General features: G+C 62.3%; 1 pseudogene; it reads left to right on the top strand.

Moving 5' to 3' along the window:
- Nucleotides 1–255: 255 nt before the first annotated feature.
- On the top strand, nt 256–4,714 carry LOC127036541 (sulfotransferase 2B1-like; annotated as a pseudogene).
- Nucleotides 4,715–4,920: the final 206 nt, after the last annotated feature.

A 4,920-nucleotide genomic window follows, 5' to 3' on the forward strand; every position in this document is an offset into this window, starting at 1 on the left:
CGCCCCGCCGGTGCCCCTCACTCCTCCCTGACTTCAACTCTCCAAGTCCGTCCTGCCCTGCCCGAGTGGGTCCCCGGGGGCGATTCCTCCCCAGGGTGGTGGTTGGGAATTGGGGGGCTGGAAGGGGAGGGGCTCAGAGGTAGGGATGGCAACACGGGGGGAGGGATTAATGAGGAGGGGGGACCCAATAACACAGGGCTGGTGCTGCCCGTTGCTGAGAGTCCCCCTGTGTCCCCCCATGTCCCCCCCAGCTCCATGGCTGACCCCGGCCCGCGCTAGCTGCTGTACGAGGGGCTCCTGCTTCCGGCCCTGGTGCACAGCGAGGAGAGCGTGTGATACGCCCAGTTCGGCTCCCAGGTACGAGACAGACGTCTTCAGTGTCACCTACCCCAAATCCTGTGAGAACCCCCCAAACTCCCCCTCTGCACTCCTTACCTGCCCTGCACCCCCTGAACCCCCTACATGCCCAATACCTCCCCTGTACCCCCTATATCCCGACATCCCTGAGCCCCACCCCATATCACGAGAGCCTCCCAGAGCCCCCTATGCCTGCCATACCTCCCCTGCACCCCCACACCTACCCCCAAATTGTATGAGGTCCCCTCAGACCTTCCCCTGGAGACCCCCACTGCACTCCACACCTATCCCAGCGCAAATGAGACCCCCTAATTCCTGGAATCCCCCATTCCTCCCCAGCCCCTGGTGCCCCCTACACTGCTTCCCCCATTTCTTCCTCCCCCATGCATCCACATACCTCCATCCCATCCCTAGCTCCTGCTAGTAACCCCCCTGCACTATGGCCCCTGGGATCCCCCCTCCAGCCTCCCCCAGGATCCCCACTGCACCCCCAGAACCACAGCATCTGCACCCCTCAAACTCCACTTACATCCTCTGAACCCTGGCACAGCCTTTGAGCACCCGGCCATCTCCCCTATCCCCTGGGTCTCCCCACCTCCCCTACCCCCTAACTCCCCCTCCACCCCTCTGACCCCCATCTGCAGTGGTTAGAGCGGGGGAGGGGCTGGGAGCCAGGACTCCTGGGTTCTCTCCCTGCTCCTGGAGGGAGTGGGGGCTAATGGTTAGAGCAGGGGCTGGGAGCCAGGACTCCGGGCTGGGGAGCTGCATGTTCCCAGGATCCTAGCTTCCTATCCCATCGCCCTGCGCCCTGGGGTCCCCCCCCTTTGTACTCCATTCCCCCCCATGCTTCCCCTACTCCTGGCTCTAACCACCCCCATACCTGGGGACCCCCTACTACCACTCCCTGGGGCCCCCTCTCCCAATATCTACCCAGCCCCCCAGCTCCATCATTCTCTCCCCTCCCCCAGGCTCCACCTGGATGCAGGAGCTGCTGACCCTCATTCACAGTGATGGAGACCCCCCGGCTGGTGCAGTTGGTGCCCTCCTGGGAGTGGGTGCCCTGGCTGGAGCAGACCACAGCAGCCAGGCTCCTGGAGAACAGGCCCTATCCTCGCCTCATCTCTTCCCACCTGCCCTGCCGTCTCTTCCCCACCTGCTTCCATGGCTCCAACGCCAAGGTGAGGGGTGGTGGGTCGGGAGTGAGGGGCACTGGCAGGGCTGGGGGGGGAAAGTGCTGTGCTAGCAGGGGCTGCGAGTCGGGAGTGAGGGGCACCGGCGGGGCTTGGGGGGCAGGGCTGGGCTAGCAGGGGCTGTGGGTTGAGAGTGAGGGGCACCGGCAGGGCTGGGTTAGCAGGAGGCTGTGGGTCGGGAGTGAGGGGCACTGTCTCAGTCCCTGTCCCTCTCCCAGGTGATCTATACTGTGAGGAACCCCAAGGACGTCTGTGTCTCTCTCTATCATTACTCTAAAATGGCCTCGTTCCTGGAGTTCCAGGAGGATTTGGGGGAATTTGTGGAGCTCTTCAGCGCAGGCAAAGGTACCAGGCAGCGTGGTGCAGTGGTTAGAGCGGGGGAGGGGCTGGGAGCCAGGACTCCTGGGTTCTCTCCCTGCTCCTGGAGGGGAGTGGGGGCTAATGGTTAGAGCAGGGGCTGGGAGCCAGGACTCCGGGCTGGGGAGCTGCGTGTTCCCAGGCTGTTATATCAAAGGGTCTTCAAGCCCAGCGTCTGGGTCCCACTGTTCGTTTCATACATAAATTGGCATTTTACCCTCGCTCCCTAACCCCACCTTACTTCCAGTGCTGTTCGGCTCCTGGTTCCAGAGCGGCTCAACTTCCTCCTCCTGACCTGTGAGGAAATGCATCAGGTGAGAGACTAGCACCAGAGAGAGGTGGGGCCAGGGAAATACCCCCTCCCCCGCCATCGTGGGTCACACCCCTGGACTCATCCACCCTGGTATCTAGCCTCCTCCCCTCCCCAACCTGATCAGACCCCTGGGCTCACCCCCTCCCTGCCACCTGGCTCAGAGCCCCAGCTGGGCCCTTCTACCCAGGTGTCCCGCCCCCTCCCTGCCCCCCGATCAGCCCCCCAGGCCCGTCTACCTTGGTGTTCCGCCCTGTGCCAGGACCTGTGGGGCAGCATGGAGTGGATCTGCCAGTTCCTGGGCAAGCAGCAGGACGCGCGGGCACTGGATGGGGTGGTGGAGAACGCCTCCTTCCAGGCCATGAATCAGAACAAGATGTGCAACTACGGCCTGGGGCTGGAGAACATCATGGACCAATGGGTCAGCCCCTTCCTGAGAAAAGGTGGGAGAGGGGCAGTGCCCCTGCTGGGCAGCAGGGGGTGCTGTGTGTGTGTGGGGGGGAGGGCTCCCAGCTACCCCAGCCTGGCCTCTCCCAGCAAGGAGCGCTGTGGAGGGGCTCCCAGTTACTCCAGCCTGGCCTCTCCCAGCAGGGGGTGCTGTGGAGGGGCTCCCAGTTACTCCAGCCTGGCCTTTTCCAGCAGGGGGCGCTGTGGAGGACTCCCTCACCCCCTCCATTCTCTACTTCTTGCAGGGTCCCTGGCGACTGGAAGGGGCACTTCATGGTGGCGCAGAGCCAGGTGTTTGACTGGCTCTACCGGGAGCAGATGCAGGATGTGGGTGTCCGATTCCCCTGGGATGAGTCCTGAGGGGTCGCCAGCCCCCTCCACCAGACAGCTACAGTCTGTAGGGACCCCTAGATCCGTGTGTGGGCACTTGAATAGTCTGCAGAGCCGGGGCTAGAATCCAGGAGTCCTGGCTCCCCCTGTCCCCACCCGTGCCTGCTTTAACCACTAGACCCCAACCCCTCTCCCAGAGCTGGGGATAGAACCCAGGAGTCCTGGTTTCTGTTCCTCGCCTCTGTCACTCTACAGCCATTTGGGCTCATCAACGTCTGTGCCTCAGTTTCCCTCTCTATGGAATGGGGACAAACCCCCCTTCCCAGGCCCTGGATTAATCCTGTAGCTGCGTGTTACTAACAACCCCAGCAGGAAAGTGTGCGACTGCTGTGTGGGGAACCTGCCACCAGGGGGCGAAACCTCTCCAGAAATGGAGGTAGGGGGGCAGGCTTTCCTTGGCAATGGGCCCCGCTTAGGGGGGCTGGCTCTGAGGCCCCTTGGGGGCACTGTGCCCCATACAGAGGGTCTGTGCCAGGCCTTGGCAGGGGCACCCTTCCCCCAGCCCCATAGCGCCCCCCAGGTACCCAAAGAGCATCCCCCTCCGCCTCCCCCTCACCACCTGCCTCAGCCCCCAGCAGCTGCCCACACCCCTCCCCTTCCCAGCAATGTAAGGGGTTGGGGGGATTAGCTGGGGTCGGGGTGACGAACCCAACATCCCTCCATCTCTGGCAGGGGCTGCAGCCTGGAGTCCCCTTCCTCCATCCATGCCCCCGGATCAGCCCCCTGGGCCCATTTACCCTGGTATCCCGCCTTCTGCCTCCCCCCGGATCAGCTCCCTGGGCCCATCCACCCCAGCATCCCACCCCCTCCCTGTCCCCTGGATCAGCCCCCCCCCCGGCCCATCTACCCCGATACCCCCACTGTGACCCTTTCAGGTTCTCCAGGGGTACAGGGTGAATCAGCAGTGCCAGGCCACCTTCTCTGTGCTCAAGGGGGGAAACGCGAGCCCCCACTCCGGGCCCCACCAGCCCGTCCCAGCAGGGGGCGCTGTGGTTTGCCTACCAGCCCTTAGCATCCTGGCGCGGATCCTTGGGGCAGAGCTAAATATGTGGAGATAGTTACCCATCCCCCAACCACCCCGAGATCTGCTCTGTCCCTGGGGCACTGGCCCCTCCAGCCTGTCTGTGCCCAGCCCCTCAACTGCTGGGAGGGCCGCTTTGCACTCGGATCGGCTGCCTCTGTGGGAGCTGGGCCCCCCTCTTAACCACCGTCCCCTCAGTCCAGCCCTCTGCTGAGCATTCGGGCTGGGGTCATGTCTGCAGCAAAACCAAGAGTCAAACAGAAGCAAGTTTAAGGCTGGGAAAGAGATACAAGAAAATATAAAGCGTGGGGTAGGGTTTGCGCGTATTCCTAGTTAATAAGCAGGGTAGGGTCTGCACTTTTTCCCAGTTAAACTGGTGCTCCTAGAAACCATAGTTATTACCAGTTAATGAGCAGTCTGGAAGGTGTAGTAATTACTAGTTAATAAACGGGCAAGAGTCATAAACACAGTCCGAGCCTGAATTTATTCCCCGTGTCCTTTCCTGGCCAAGAAGGTGTTTCTTCCCCGCTGGTCCCCCCCGGCCAGTGTTTGTCCCACTGGGAGAGCCTGGATCCACTTCTCATGAGAGGCTTACCCTGGCAGTGTCTTCTTCGTAACAGAGCCCATCTGGGGGCCAGCATCCCCCCCCCCATACACGGTTCCCCCATTTTTCTCTCTGGTTGCACAGAGGATTTTGTTAATTCACTTTGCCCCAATGGGCCTCCCCACCCCCTACTCAAAGCCTTTCTCTCGGGCACCTTGTCTAGGGCGTCCACATGTGGCTGGGCCGGGCCCCAGCTGTCCTTACTCCTGGGTGAGTTAGCACACAGGGCCATACTCCCCTCCCA

Source organism: Gopherus flavomarginatus, chromosome 18, assembly GCF_025201925.1.
Source record: "Gopherus flavomarginatus isolate rGopFla2 chromosome 18, rGopFla2.mat.asm, whole genome shotgun sequence".
Lineage (NCBI taxonomy): Eukaryota > Metazoa > Chordata > Testudines > Testudinidae > Gopherus > Gopherus flavomarginatus.